The sequence below is a fragment of the Hemiscyllium ocellatum genome, chromosome 5 (assembly GCF_020745735.1).
Source record: "Hemiscyllium ocellatum isolate sHemOce1 chromosome 5, sHemOce1.pat.X.cur, whole genome shotgun sequence".
NCBI lineage: Eukaryota > Metazoa > Chordata > Chondrichthyes > Orectolobiformes > Hemiscylliidae > Hemiscyllium > Hemiscyllium ocellatum.
Genome location: NC_083405.1, coordinates 100,244,757 through 100,261,719, shown reverse-complemented (window position 1 = coordinate 100,261,719; position 16,963 = coordinate 100,244,757). Strand labels below are relative to the sequence as shown.

At 42.2% G+C, this 16,963-nt stretch overlaps 1 protein-coding gene across 4 annotated transcripts in view; it reads left to right on the top strand.

Annotated features, from left to right (window-relative positions):
• mpp7a (MAGUK p55 scaffold protein 7a) overlaps nt 1-16,963 on the top strand; it is a 419,376-nt gene that overhangs the window by 277,995 nt on the left and 124,418 nt on the right. The gene's annotated exons all lie outside the window — the stretch shown is intronic.

The window sequence follows — 16,963 nt, the reverse complement described above, 5'->3', positions numbered from 1 at the left end:
TTTTTAAATGACTGAGATAAATATATTACGCCAATGTCTGTTAAGTTATCTATGTAGTATATAAGATGTACTACGAGTGTTAAATTATTTTGCATAACACTAACTAAGAGACGAATGATTAGCATTTATTGGAAGCTGACTCAAAGCAAAAGCAGTTGACACTTGGTTAGTTACTTCAGAAATGAGCTGGATAGCTCAGCTGAGAGTGAGGAGGTCAAATGCTCCATGAGGCATAGGTTTTCTGCACCTGAACTAGAAAAAGTGATGCACTTGTCTATAAAGGCTAGTAAATCAAGATTAAGTGTTGAAGATGCAAGACATAATGTTCAGAGTTTTCTTGTAAGTTCAAGGAACATTTATGCAGCATTATTTCATGGAGTGAAATAGTTGAAGCAGAATTTCTTAGGAACCTAAGAGCTAGGTTGGGAGTAGACAATTAAGCTTCTTGCCTGCTCAACCATTCATTACAATCATGGCTGATCACATCATGGCCTCAACCCCACTTTCCTGCTCACTCTCCATAACCCTTCAACACATTACTAATTTTAAAAATGTGTCTATCTCCTCAAATTTCCTCACTGTCCAACACCCACTGCTCTCTGGGATAGTGAATTCCACAGATACACAGCCCTTTCAGTGAGTCATTTCTCCTCATCTCTAATTTAAATCGGCTACCCCTCCTAATTTAGAACCTCTAGTTCTAGATTGTTGCCCAGCTACTTTGTCAGTCCCATTTAGCATCTTATATACCTCAAGCAGACCTCCTCTGATTCGTCTAAGTCTGAGCGTATAGGCCTAAATTGCTCAATCTCTCCGCCTATGATAAACCCCTCACTTCCGAAATCAATTTTAAGAATCTTTCTGAATTGCTTCGAATGCAGCTACGTTCCTCCCTAAGGAGAACAATACTGTATGCAGTACTTCAGGTCTCACCAATGTCTTGTACAGTTACAGCTACTCTTCCCTACATTTATACTCTATTCCTTTAGTCATAAATGCCAAAATTCAATTTACCTTCTTTATACTTGCTATACCTGTATACTGCCTTTCAGTGATTGATGCATGAGGAAGCCAAGTCCCTCTGTATCGAAGCACTCTGAAGTTTCTCTCCATTTAGGGAAGAAGGTGCCTTCTTATTTTTCCGATCAAAATGGATCACCTCATATTTGTCCATATCATACTCCATCTGTCAAATTTTGGTCCAATCACCTAACCTATCCATATCTATTTGGAATTGCTTTTTTATTTCAACTTTCTTTCTTACCTATTTTAGTGCCATCTGCAAATTTGGCTATAGTGCCTTCTTTCCCTGCATCCAAGTCATCAATCTAGATTGTAAATAACTGGAATCTGAGAACCAAACTCTGTGACACCCCACTGGTTACAGCTTGCCATTCAGAAAAAGGCACATTTATTCTGATTCTCTTCTTTCTCTTGATAGCCAGTTCTCTATTCAAGTTTGTAAATTACCCCTTTTCCCATGTGATCTTATTTGGTGTGTTACCCTTTTGAGTGGCACCTCATCAAATTTCTTTTGGAAGTCCAGATATACACATGCATAAGATCCCCATTATCCATTGTCCTTGTTACATCTTCCAAAAAAGTCTTGGAAATTAGTTAAACATGAGTTACCCTTCATAAAATCATGCTGACGGATGGGTTGTGTTTTGATATTCTCAATGTCCTGTTATTACTTTCCTACCTTGACTCAATTTTCTTTTTCCCTTGTCCAGTCCCTTCCCTCTTACATCTGCTATTCCTCTGACACTTGATGCAGTCTTAGAATTTGCACTTTGCAGGCTCCAGCCGCCTCCTCTTTACTGTGGATATATAATCCCTTTACATGTCCATTCCCCATCAGGATGGTCTCCGGGCTCTCTGTTTTTTCTGAACCGTCCCCATCCATCATCACTGTCCTTCGCTTGGACAAGCTCATCCTCACTCTGAACAACTTTTCTTTTAAACCCTCTCATTTTCTTTAGGTCCTAGGGGTGAACATGGGTATCCACATGGCCCTCAGTTATGCTAGTTTCTTTGTAAAGTACTTGGAACATTCCTTGTTCTTGTCATATTCCACCCCCCACCCACAGCTCACTCTCTGGTATATTGATTATATCATCAATGCTGGCTTCCCTCAATTTTGCTTTCAATTTCCACCCTGCTCTCAGCTCTCTCGTCCATCACTGTCTTCTCCCTTACCTTCCTTGACATGTTTCAATTTCTGGGGTAGGCTGAGCACCAACATCCACTCCAAACCCACAGTTACCTTGACTATGCATTCTCACACCCTGCCTCCTGTAAAGATTCCATTCTGTCAGTTCCTCTGTCTCTGTTACATCTGTTCTGATGATGCCAGCTTCAACAAGGTGGCATCCAAAGTGTCCACCTTCTTCCTCAACTGAGTTTCTCAGCCAGGTCTGACCCATTTCCCACACGTCAGCCCTCCCCACTTCTCTCCCCTCTCACATCAGCGATAGGGTCTCCTTTATCCTCACCATTCCATCAGCATCCATATCCAGAGGATCATTAGCCATCATTGACACTACGTCCAGTGGGATACCACCACCAGACACACACATTGCCTTCCCCTCCCCTCCTTTATCAGCTTTTTGCATGAATTGTTATCTCTGGGATACCCTAATCCACTCCTCCTACACTTGCAACACTCTCCCGCCTGTGCACAACCCATGACACCTTCCTCTACAATTGCAGAAGGTGTAACACCTGCCCATTTATTTGCTCCCTTGTCATTATGCAAGGGCCCAAGCACACTTTTCAGGTGAAGCAGCTCTTTACCTGCACTTCACTCAATCTAGTTTACTGTATTCACTGCTCACAATGTGGTCTCCTCTACATTGAGGAAACAAAGCGTCGACTGGTAACTGCTTGGCAGAACATTTACATTCTGTCTGCAGAAAAGACCGAGTTTCCAATTGCCTGCCACTTCAACACACCACCTTGTTCCCCAGCCAACATCTCTGTCTCAGGCTTGCTGCAGTGCTCCAGTGAAGCTCAGTGCAAGTTGGAAGAACAGCACCTCATTTTCAGCTTGGGCACTCTACAGGGTTCTGTATTGAGTTTAACAGTCTTAGGGCTTGAGATACCTTCTCCCATGTCCTTACCCCAAGCCCCACACACCAGCCTTATTATCATATGGTCTGTTATTACACACAACCCATTGTTTTTTTGTTTAAATATATTTTTATTGAAAAAAGGGAGAAATGACTTTTTTGAATATTGCAACAGTTACAAAACCAAACAATTCAAACCAATGTTCAAAAAACAAACCCATTAACTACATAGATTTAAAAAAAAACTAATAACTAAGCTTAAAAAGGAGAATCTTAATTGTAATAATAATAATAGCACAGCTCAACGAAACAAAGCAGTAGCCCTCGATCATCAAGCCCATAACTTTATACGTATTCATGTGTTCATAGTGCCTCCCCTCTGGATACCACATTCATTACATAGAAATGCCATGCAGTATAAAGGCTCTTATTAGTATGGTGGACAAATCTGTACCCAGGTAGACCAAAAAGGGGCTGCCACATCTCATAAAAATTCTCAGTTATATGGTGCACCAAACTCGTAAGAAAGTCCAAGGGAATGTGCTCCATAACTAGCTTATTCCAGCCCTCCAGCCGGAGGGTATTTTCCTACACCCACCCTAACAGAATATTCTTTCTTACGCAAGAAGTGAGGATACTGATAGACCTTTTTTGTGTATATCTAATGAAAGGGAATTAACAAAGCCAAGAGGAGGAGATACCGGGTCCATCTCCACCTCCGTCCCCAAGGCCTTCTCTAGTTTCCCTCCCACAGTGCTCCAGTATGCCACAGTCTGTAGCAGGACCAAGACAATAAATAAGCATGCCCATTCTTTCTTTACATTTAGGACACATTGGAGATGGTCCCGCTTTAAATTTAGCGAGGCTGGCTGCGGCCAAATGGACCCTGTGGACAATCTTCAATCGCAAGGCATGGTTTCTGTTGCAAATAGAGATCCTTGCATTTTCCCAGATAACCTCCCACATTTCAGAAGAGATCTCAACGTCCAGCTCCCTCTCCCATATCTTACAGAGCCGTTCGATCTCATCCAAGTGACCCTCTCCCAATAGATCATAAGCGTTGCTAACAGTTACTGTATCATCAGCACTCAGCACCCTCTTCTCCATGTCGGACCTAAAAGAACCAGTTAGAAGTGTGGTCTCTTTTTGTATGAAATTTCTAATTTGAAAGAAACTAAAGAGGTCCCCACTGGGCAACTCATATTTCAGAGCCAACTGGTCAAAGGACATCAATGTGTCCCCTTCAAATAAATCACCCAGGCAAGACATGCCTCTGGCTGCCCAGAGTTGAAACCCAGAGTCCGTCATCCCTGGCTGAAAGCCCAGCATACCAACTATGGTTGTCAAAAATGATGTTTTGGCAATATTGCCCTCACCCTGACGCATTGCCCTCCATGCCTTGACAGTGTTGATTACTATTGGACCATGGCAATATTCATTAAATGCTCTCATTTTGTCTAAGAACAGCAGGCCAATATGGGGGCAGCTTGCCTAACATGCTTTGACGTCCGACCAAAGTGAGGGAAGGTCCCCCCCGGGCCCAGTCATTCACGTAAGATAGCAACGAGCTTAACTGATAGTTTTTGATATCTGGGAGGTGCACTCCTCCCAGTCTGTAAGGTAACAGCAGTTTAGTAAATTTACTTAGGGGTTGCTTACGATACCAGATAAAAGAACTGAACCAGCCATTCAGTCTTCTAAATAATTTGCTTCATAAAAAGCAGAGGAAGCATTCACAAAGGATACAACAGGTGGGGCAGAATATCATTTTAATGAGGGTTATCTGACCTAACCAAGAGATCAGAAGCGTCCCCCCTCTACGAAGATCCTGCTTGATTCTGTCAAATAAATGGGCAAAACTGGCTTTAAGTAGCCGATCAAAAACTGGACTAATAAATATATCTAAGTAGAAAAAGCCTTCCTGTGACCATCTAAAGAGAAACCGAGATCCACCGTCAGGATCAGGCACTCTGAGGAGATCAACCATGGGCATGGCCTCTGATTTCACAAGGTTGATCTTATAACCTGAGAAGCAACCAAGTAGATTGATGTTTTGAATCAAGTGTGGCACTTTTGAAGTTTAATAAGGAGACGAGAACGTCATCTACATATAATGCGATCTTCTGTGACTTCGTCCCCACTTCTGGTGCGGTTATATTGGGATCCCTACGTTTTGCTGCCTCCAATGGTTTGATCACCAATATGAAAAGCAGTGGTGACAAGGGGACAGCCCTGTCGACTGCCCCTACAAATATTGGAATTGCTTGACCGCACACCATTGATGTGGACCGCGGCAAGAGGGTCACTACACAAAACCTCCACCCACCTGACAGAAGTCTCGCCCAACCCAAACTGCTTTAAAGTATAAAAAATATATGGCCGCTTGAACCTGTCAAGTGCCTTTTCTGCAACTATGGCGATCACCAACCCCTGTATCAATCGCTGTTGACATACTTGGATCATGTTAACTAACTTCCTGACATTATCCATCGATTTGTGACCTTTTATGAACCCTGTCTGGTCGTCCTCAATGATGGAGGGCAGTACAGTTTCTAGCTTTAATGCCGGAATCATAGATAGGATTTTGAAGTCAATGTTCAGGAGTCAAATGGACCTATAGGAAGCACAGTCCTCCAGAGGCTTCCCCTTGTTTTAAGAATGAGAGAGATGTTCGCCCCTCTTAGAGATGGTGGGAGGTGGCCACAACTGTGAGAGTCATTAAACATACTAAGCATTGGCCCTGACGATATACTTACAACTTCCTTATAAAACTCACTGGGAAGCCTGTCAGGACCCAGCACCTTTCCATTCTGAAGCTGCCTCAGAGCCTCCTGCAAATGTGTTGCTGGTCAAAGCACAGCAGGCCAGGCAGCATCTCAGGAATAGATGCTGCCTGGCCTGCTGTGCTTTGACCAGCAACACATTTGCAGCTGTGATCTCCAGCATCTGCAGACCTCATTTTTTACTCAGAGCCTCCTGCACCTCTTTCTCTGACAATGGGGCTTTGAGGAGAGACTGTTGTTCAGAGGTCACTCCCTGAAGGTCCAAATTGTTTAAAAAAAGACTCCATCTTAACCCGCCCACTCTCACAGCTTTCAGAGTAAAATTTCTGAAATGTGCATTAATCTTATTAGAATTGTAGGTTAAATTTCCAGTGTCCTCCCTGATCAAGATAATGGTGGGGGAAGAGGAGTGGGGGGACATTCTTTTTCCTAGCAAGATACTTGCCCGGCCTATCCCATGCTCAAACAACCTTTGACTTGACAATGTAAGCTCCTTTTTGGCTGTCCATGTGAACATGGAGTTCAGTGTAGACCAGAGCGCAGTGATCTCTTCAGTTTAGCCAGTGAAGGCCTGCCAAAGTATGCTCACCTGTCAGCTAGTTCTAACTGGCTGAATAGGAAATAACCAAGCCCTGGCATATAAGCGTTAGCTATTTTCCAAAGAATGGATGAGCTACTGGCCAAGCCTGACTTAATATCTTAAACAAAGCCCTGAACTCAATAGAAAAGAATTCGATAAACGTGCTATCCTTGAGTCTGAAAGAGTCCAGTCACCAGTGTCTCGAGACGACCACAGTATTCTTTCTCTTAACCATTCGCACTGCTGCCTCACAGCGCTAGAGACCCGGGTTCAATTCCCGCCTCAGACTGTGGAATTTGCACATTCTCCCCGTGTCTCCGTGGGTTTCCTCCAGGTGCTCCAGTTTCCTCCCACAGTCCAAAATGTGCAGGTTAGGTGAATTGGCCATGCTAAATTGCCTGTAGTGTTAGGTGAATGGGCTAAATGTAGAGGAATGGGTCTGGGTGGTTTGCGCTTCGGCGGGTCGGTGTGGACTTGTCAGGCCGAAGGGCCTGTTTCCACACTGTAAGTAATCTAAAAAAAAATACGCTGGGGTGTGATTGGAAATAGTGATATTGCCAGTTGTACATGACTCCACCAAGCCCAGATGTGCTGCAGGGGGTTCAGAAAAAGATCAATCCTGGTATGGCATTTATGTGAATGTCAAGTCCCTGCCAGAAGGGTCAAGGTGCCTCGAAACATCTACCAACCCCAATCCAGCACACAAATCACTTAATTGTTTAGATCTTAAAGAAGCTGTCAGAGGGCCTTTGGGCAATCTGTCCATGGTAAGGTCTGTTAGACAATTGAAACCCCCTCTGACAATAATATGCCAAGATGCAAGATTAACCAGTCTAGAAAATATGTCTGTCAAGAATATAAGGGGGTGGGGCGGGGGACAGTAAACATTTAAGATCCTGTATTCTTCCCCATGTAATCAAAGCTTTAAGGATTACAATCTCCTGTGTGTGTCTTTAATACACTCTTAACAGCTTAAGTGGGAGATTCTTTCTAAATAAGTGGGCACCTCTGTACTCCTTGTAGTGAAAGATGAAAAATAAACCTGGTCATACCCATCTGTTACAGCTGTAAATGCTCTGCATCATCCAGATGTGTTTCTTGTAATAAGGCAACATCCACCCTCTCCCTTTGAAGGCTGGAAAATGCCTTCTTCCTCTTGACAGGCAAATGTCTTCCCTTCATATTCTAGGTGCATCACTTAAACACATCCTTTGCCATAACCTTCTATAGCACCATTTAGATTCCAGAGAGGAAGAACCTGAACTACAGATCGCTGAGCTTTAATGCAAAAAAATCCACAAAACCCAAAAACTACGCAGACTAAAATAACAACAACCAACAAATCTACAAAACTTACAATAACTATATACAGCAAAATCAGAAAAACAAAAAAAAATTGCCAAAGACACTGACTGGAGGAATTTACCTCCCATTCAAAGGGGGTACCTACACATCCTACAACCCTACATTCCAACCGTCCTCTCAACTCCTCCCAGCTAGGGTCGTGCCACACACACCAACCACCCAGTAGAGAAAAAGAAACACCAAGAGCAAGTTCAGGACTATAAACAAGTAAACTAAAAAGAAATACGTCACTCATTCCTTAACATAAAGATAAATATCCATCCCGGATGTCATTTAACAAAACTTATCACCAGAAAGGAGACTCCACCAAGTCTTTTTTAAAGAAGAACAAACCCAAACATCTCTGTCCTCTACACTTATTCGGCTGTTTGACTTAAGTCAACATGTCCACAAAGTTCTTCACTTTCTCTGGCAAGTTGAACAACTGTATGGATCCGTTCTGATTGATTCAAAGCACTGCTGGATATCTTAGATGATACTCGATCGCAAGCACTCTCGATCTCCTCTTGATGCCATTGTAAGACTTCCATTTCCAGATCACTGCCACCAAGAAGTCTTGAAAGAACGTGATCCTGGAGCCACCACATACCAATGCCCTTGAATCCCTCCCTCGTGCTCTATAGGCTTCCATGACATTTTGCTGGCCTTTGTAATGGTGGAACCTTACCAGAACAGGAAATGGGCACTGATCTGCACTTGGCTTTCACGCCACGATCCGGTGGGCGCTCTCAATTGTTATCCTTCCCTTTCCAGCTTCCACATTAAGGCATTCTGAGAAACACTTCTCGAAGACCTCCACCGGCCGCTCGCCTTCTGTCCCCTCCGTTATGCCAACAAAACTCAGGTTCTTTCTTCTGCCACTGTTTTCGAGATTGTCTAGCAGATCCAACAGACGATGGACCTGTGTTTCCAGGACTTCAATCTGGCTCTTGGAGGAGTCAGTCTCTGCCTCTGCCCCTGAAACCCAGTGCTTGAGTTCGTCGGTCCTTTTTCCCAGGTCTTGCAGCATAGCAGATACAGGAGCCAACTTCTCCTTGAATTTTTTTTCCCCTTCCCTGCTCCCCCAGGACTTCGAGATTTGGCCAGCTCCTCAACCAGGGTCTGGTGAGTAAGGAAGCCTGTTGCTTCAGAGGGCTGGGCCATTGCCATGGCCCTGGATGCACGTCCTCTTTTTTTTTTGGCATTCTCCAGCAGCAAGGACAAAAGTAAGTTGTTTTCTTGGGTTTCTTGCTCCTTTACTGTGTTGTTACTCACAGTGAATGGGACTGGTTCAAGTTTTTTGGGTCAGTGTTGTGGCGCGGAGCCCAGCAAATGCGATTCTAACAGGATGCTACCATTTTGGATTCCCCATGATCTATTGTTAGTCACGAATCGTCTCCATTAGCAAGCAGCTCTTCATTCTCCTAGGCTGATGATTATCCACTTTGTCTGTCCAACTGTTGTTCTCTCTCTTTGAGCTCTATCTCCTCCTATCATTTACTCCTTAACACCCACCCCCCGCACATCATAAACACCTTTTCCTAAACAACCATCAGTTCTGAAAAAGGGTCAGCCCAAAATATAAACTCTGATTTCTGTCCACATGTGCTGCCAGATCTGCTGAAGTTTTCTGCAATTTCTGTTTTTGTTTCTGATTTCCAGCACCCCTACTTTTTTTATATTATTTCTTTACTAATGGATTATAGCCAATCTCAATGACAGATGATAAAATAACTGGTCTACAGATTCCTATCATCTGCTTTCCCTCCTTTTTTGAATCAGGGCATTATATTAGCATGATCTGGTAGATGATATAAGGAAGACATTTGATGGAATGAATGGTCTTTTTATTGCACCGTTATGTTCTAAAGGAGCATAAAACCTTACAAGGAACCATCCAGGGTGTCTCAACTAAGCTTGTGCGCCAGAATGATAATTGAAGCTGATATTGCCAAGTTCAACAGTCAATTTTGCACATCATGTCAGCCAATCATGGAAGTAAACAGTGATGTGCTTCAAACAAATCACTTAGAAAACCAGAAACGGTGATGCTTCAAAGTACCTTTTATGTGCATTTCTGAATGCAGCTTTTGCTTAGTCTACAGAGCACGATCCAAGTTAATATTTTTGTCTGGTAGCGTTAACATCCAGTTGTGGTCTTTCCCACTGAATTTGGTGGAAAATGGAGTCTTTGTAAATTTCTAAAACAACATTTAGTGCCCAATGTGGCTGCTTTCTGCCTGGGCGGGGTAGTGTGCGTTGCAAAAACTGTCAAGGCAATTTAAATCAAGTTCTTACAGCCATACAGAACTGGATTACTTTGTGAAGCATTTTTTAAAAAAAAATTGAAGTGAAGTTGGACTGAGAGTTGTACATCAATCCAAAACTTAACAATTTGCATTTTTAGACCATTTATACTATGAAATTCCAGCCAATTCGAACTCTGTGTCAGTGCAGACTGTGTATTGCTACTCAAGTGAATGATAGTCCAGTTGTATTTACATAACTGGTATGGCATCATCTTAAAGGCAGACTTTGTCATAGTTGCTAATTTACAATAGTAGGATGAACGATCATATCAATACAGGGCTTGAGTAGGCTACTCAACTCCTTGATCCTTTTCAATCATTCAATATGATCGTGGCTGATCTCCGATAACTTTTCAGCCCCTTGCTAATCAGAAATCGTTCGACCTTTACCTTAAAAATATTCAGAGATTTTGCTTCCACCTTCTTTTGAGGAAGAGAGTTTGAAAGAGTTGTGTAGTTTCCTACTTTGTCTCCCTTTTAAAATCAGCCATTTAGTGATATTTGCTGAAATGGTAGAAAATGGAGTCTTTGTAAATTTCTGAAAAAACATTTACTGCTGAATGCTGGTCAAGCGCCCAGCAGCATTTTGTGCATTGCAAAAGCTGTCACTTTGTTAACTCCATTCTAAAAATCTGAAGAAACTTGTACTATCTGTTTTTATTCTTCTAGTTAGCTTTCTTTCATACTGTGCTCTTCCCTTCTTGTTAATCGTAGTTATGCATTACTACTTTTATGTGTTGTCCAGTTTTCTGAGCTGCCATCTATCCTCTTGCAATTGTAAGCCTTCTTGTTTATGTTTTATACTATGCTTAAATTTTTTTCATAAACCACAAATGATGAATCCATCCCTTGGAACTTTTCGTCCTTGTTTGAATCATATCTATTCAGTATACGGTTGGTTCTGCCATAACATGCGTTTCTTCAGTGCAAATTGATGATAACGCATTTGAAGAATTTAAGCCATCAGCGAGTTTGGAGAAGATTTGCGGCTCAGGTTGAGGTTCTGGATGTAAGTTTACTGGCTGAGCTGGAAGGTTCATTTTCTGATGTTTCGTTACCATACAAAGTGACATCATTAGTGAACCTCTGGTGAAGCGCTGGTATTATGACTCACTTTCTAATTGTGTTTAGGTTTCCTTGCATTGATAATGTCATTTCCAGTGGTGATGTCATTTCCTGCGTTTTTTCTCATAGAATGGTGGGAAATGGGATCCAAGTCAATGTGTTTGTTGATAGAGTTCTGGTTGGAATGCCATGCTTCTAGGAATTCTCATGCATGTGTTGTCCCAGTCGAAGTGGTGTCCTTCCTCATCTGTGTGTAAGTCACCAGAATACATTAACATCAACTAGCCACAAAAAGACATGACCCACTCTCACTAGTATCCTTACTTACAGATGAGGAAGGACACCACTTTGACTGGGACAATAAATCCATCCTAGGATAAGCCAAACAGAGACATGCACAAGAACTCCTAAAAGCATGGCATTTCAACGAACACATTGACTTGGACTTCCATTTACTATCCTCTGAGAAAAAGAACAAGAATGACATCATCACAGGAAATGACATCACCAACCCAAGGAAACCTAAACACACAAATAGAAAGTGCATCATAACACCAGTGGTTCACCAGATGCTCACTGATGATGTTAGTATGGTGACGAAACATCTGAAAATGAACCTTTCAGCTCAGTGAGCAATGAGGGATGGATTCATCATTTGTGGTTTATGAAAATTTAAGGATTTGGGAACAGAACAGAAGTCCTAGTATGGGTTCCTCAGTTCATGCAAGCTTAGGCCAGATTTCTGAATTACTTTCAAATAAAGTTTATCAGTAGATTGTATATGATGGTAAGGCTGAGCAGAGCATCATGCTCTGTGCTGTAAGTCCTAGCCTCCTGGCATGCTCCTGCAACATGGCCACAGTCAGAGTTACATCACACCTCATGTCAGATGCTCACCAACATATTCATTAAAATCTCTTTCTACAGTGGCCATTCGGCCTTTTAAGTGAACTGTACTATTTACTGAAATCATGGCTTATCTGGTTATAGTTTCAATTCCAATTTTCTATCTGCTACCTATTACACTTAAGTCCTTAGTAAAAATATATGTAACTCGGCCTTTCATAAGTCCAATGACCTAGTTGCCACTGTTTTCTAGGGGATAAAAATTAAAAGCTAACAGCCAAGAGCAAAACAATTATTGTCTGTGACCTAAAAGCAAGACTTCCAGAACTGCCCCCCACCAGTTCTAGTCTCACTGAGAAGGGGAAACATCCTGTCTGAGAAATGTTCTTGGGCTCTTGCATGTTTCAATAAGATTCTCAATCTTCTAAAATTCAACTGGTAAATGCTCAACATGTTTAATTTTTTTTGCAATAAGATGAGCCTTACATGCCAGCATTCTATCTCAATTATATACTTTTTTCAAAAAAAAATCAAGTTGTATATAATGCTGCAAATTGGCCTCACCAAGGCTCTGTCCAAATCTCCTTTGTCTCATATTTCAATTTATTCATGAGATCTGGGCATTTTTGGCTGAATCAGCTGTCTTATCCCTCCTAGCCCTCAAGAAGGTAGTTAATGTGCACCCTATTTGAATCTCTGCAGCCCTTGGGATATCAGTGTATTCAAGGTGCTCTTTGTGAATGAGTTCCAGGATTTTGACCCGGCAACAATACTGTAATTACAAGAAAGGATTGAAGTTTGAAGGAGATCTTCCAGGTCCCAGTGTTCCCTTGCATCTGCTGCTGTTGCCCTTCTAGGTGGTAGAGGTTATGGGTTTGAAAGATACTTTGGAGGAGCGAGCCATGGTAAGTTACCACAGTGCATCTTAAGGCAAAGAGAGTTGGAATAAAAGGTTCTTTTGTGGAATGGCAGCTCATGACAGGTGGTGCCCCACAGGGTTCAGTGTTGGGTCTGGTGAAGTTCACCGATGATACGAAGTTAGGCGGACAGGCAGATACTTCTGAGGAGCTGGAGAGATTGCAGAAAGATTTAGACAGTTTAAGAGAGTTGTCCAAGAAATGGCTGATGAAATTCAACGTGAGCAAATGCGAGGTGTTGCACTCCAGAAAAAAGAATACAAAGTCTGACTATTTTCTAAAATGGTGAGAAAATTCCTAAAGCCAAAGTACAAAGGGATCTGGGAGTGCTCATCCAGGATTCTCTACAGGTTGACTTGCAGGTTGGGTCTGTGGTTAATAAAGCAAATGTAATATTTGTCATTTATCTCAAAGTGTTGGAATGTAATAGCAGCGATGTGCTCCTCAGACTTTATAACGCTCTGGTTAGACCCCATTTAGAAAACTGTGTCCAGTTTTGGGCCCCACACCTCAGGAAGGACATACTGGTACTGGACCGTATCCAGCGGAGATTCACATGATCGATCTCTGGAATGATAGGCCTAACATACGATGAATAGCTGAAGATCCTGAGATTGTATTAATTAGAGTTTAGAAGGTTGAGGGGAGATCTAATAGAAACTTACAAAATAATGCATGGCTTAGAAAGGGTGGGCGCTGGAAATTTGTTTCCATCAGGAGGTGATATTAGGACGTGTGGGTACAGCCTTAGAATTAGAGGGGGTCAATTTAAAACCGAAACAAGGAAAAGTTCTTCAGCCAGAGTGTGGTGGACCTGTGGAATTAATTGCCACAGAGCGCAGCGGAGCCTGGGACGTTAAATGTCTTCAAGGCAGAGATTGATAAATTCTTAATCTCATAAGGAATTAAGGGATACGGGGAGAGTGCAGATAAGTGGCATTGAAATGCCCGTCAGCCAGATTGAATGAAGGAGTGGACTCAATGGGCCGAATGGCCTTACTTCCACTCCTATGTCTTATGGTCTTGCAGTTGATAAATACTCCTGCTAGAGACGAAGGGAATGAATATTGAAGATGGTGAATAGAGTGGCAATCAAATAGGCTGCTATATCTGGATTTTGTCATCACAATTTGTCAAAGCGTAAGTCTTCTGTAATATTGTCAGAATATTGTCAAGATACTTCAGCCATTGTTTGCTATCAGATGGAGTGAATCAAATTAATTGAAGGCTGGCATCTGTGTTGCTGAGACAGATCATCACTCGGCACTTCTGGCTGAATATTGCTGCAAATGCTTAAATCTTGTCTTTTGCATTGATCTTCTGGTTATGCATTATTGAGAGTGGGGGCGTTTGTAGAGCTTTCTCCTCCAATGAGTTGTTTGATTATCCACTACCATTCACATTTGTGGGTGGCACGGTGGCACAGTGGTTAGCACTGCTGCCTCACAGCGCCTGAGACCCGGGTTCAATTCCCGACTCAGGCGACAGACTGTGTGGAGTTTGCACGTTCTCCCCGTGTCTGCGTGGGTTTCCTCCGGGTGCTCCGGTTTCCTCCCACAGTCCAAAGATGTGCGGGTCAGGTGAATTGGCCATGCTAAATTGCCCGTAGTGTTAGGTAAGGGGTAAATGTAGGGGTATGGGTGGGTTGTGCTTCGGCGGGTCGTTGTTGAGCCGAAGGGCCTGTTTCCACACTAAGTCTAATCTAATCTAAACAACTTGTATGGTAGAATTATAGAGCATAGATCAGAGCTGAGTTCAATAATTTTAGAAGTTGAACATCTTCCTCTGTGTACTTTACCCAATCCCACATCCCAGGCCCTGTTTTCGGCACAGTCAACACATTTTCACCCACTTTCAGCCCCCATTAGTAGCTTTTCTCACTCTCTCGCTTACCATTTATCCATCCCTTTATCAGTCATTTTCTCTCTCTCTCGCTCTCTCTCTCGACTCTGCCTCTGCCTCATCATTCACTCCTTTGTTCACCCTGTCGCCATCCTGTCCTTTTAGCATATGCACCACCTTTTCCTCGTGACCATCCATTTTTAAGAAAGTTCACTGAACTTGAAATGGTTACTCTTAATTTCTGTTCACAGGTTCTGCCAGACCTGTTGGGTTTCTTCCACAGTTTCTGTTTTTGTTTTGCATCTGATCTGTTGGTTCAGTACTATGGCAGGCTGGAAATTTGATTTGAGGAGTCCATACGTTGGGTTCTAGAAAAAATGGAAAAGGAGAAAGCAGCTGACAACATATTTGAGGACTTAGAGAAAGAGGCTGAAGATGAGAAGTGAAAAGAACAATTAGAAAGTTGGTTTGGTAATAAAAGAGCTAATTATTGGTGATGCTGACTGGATTCAACACATGGGAGAAAGAGGCAACCATAAAGTTGAAGAAAAAGCTTAGAAAAATAGCATTATAGTTCAAAATGGGGGAAGTCACCCCTTCACTGTAGATCTGAAAGACTCGAGTATACAACATTTCCTGGTAGTAAGAGATGAACTGTGGAAACAAAGAAATTTGATCAATGGTGCACCTGCATCACTATAAAGTAATGAAATGTTAGCCTTCATGTCAAGACTGTTAGAATTCAAAAATGAAGAAGTGTAGAATTGATTATCTCTTGGGAGTGCTATATTACCTTATAGGGAACTAATTCACGAAGCAAGGTTGTAAAGTAATTCATGTTTTGCAATGTAACTGAGATGTTCCTTATTAGACTTTGTTACTTTGTGCACTGTCCTGATAAGCATTCAGCAAAGAAAGATTAAGTCCTAATTAATCCCACCTTTCCAGCTGGCCCACTTCTCCCTGCCATCACACTGAATCTTGCTGTGCCCTCCTGAAAAATAATTCTAATCAATCAGGGTGATGTAGAACTGACTTCCTCCAGGAAAGCACAACTTGGTGACTTGTTTCTTAAATTTCCAGAAGTCCTTGCTTTTCAAGAGAAAACAAACTTTTATAAGCATTTTGCATTTAACAGCAGTAGTTGTTTCTCTTCAAAGCAATAATTCTTTTGTCTCTCTCTCCCCCTATATCTCTGTGTAAGTTTCCAAAATGTAGCGTTCCTTTTTCTGTATCAAGATGTGAATCTGTCACTTCCTTTTCAATTGTTCTTGGTCTGAGTTTACTTCCCCATGGCAATCACATCATGGGTCTGTCTCTCTAAATAAGTTTAGTATGAACTTGTCATCCCCTTACAGAAAGTTCTGTTTCACTTTAAATTAAATTGGGCATTTTGAAGCATAACCATCTTGCAGCATTCAGCATTTCTAACTGGAGGCTTTGGCCTGACATGCACCAACATTGCTGCAACAACTGATGGAATCAACTACATATTTATCTCTACCGTTGTTGGCAAGCACCTCTAAACCAATACTCTTCTTCCCTCTGGTCATTCACCCTGGTAGAGCAATCATTTCCACCCTCTTGTGTCCAAGTGGTGCAATCTTGAACATTTGTGGTCAGTAACTGGTTTAGGTCATAAGATATTGGAGCAGAAATTAGGCCGTTCAGCCCATCGAGTCTGCTCCACCATACAATCGTGGCTGATATGTTTCTCAACCCTATTCTCCCACTTTCTGCCCCTAACCCTTGAACTCCTTGACAATCAAGAACCTATCTACCTCCATCTTAAATATACTTCATGACCTGGCCTCCACAGCCTTCTATGGCAGTGAATTAGGCATTGATTATAGGCATTAAAACTAGTGAACAATGCATGTATTGCTTATGATGTAAATATAATTGGAACTTGAATCATTGTGATTTGTGTGTGCTAGAGAAGAATCCTCAATCAAGGGTGTTTGGTGCCTGATCAAGGAACTGGATTTTAGGAACCTTGGGGATTCTTCCCATCTGGCTGTCTGTTCTCACCAGGCAAGATTTGGAAAGTCTGATTGGCATGGATAAGATGGACCAAAAGGGTGTGTTTCCATACTGTGTGACACAATGACCCCTGCCTCCAGAGCTTTGGATACAACAAGGCTCCACAGTTAACTCTGTCTCCAGATACTGCTTGAGTAGCTGAGTATTTCAAGCATTTTCTGTT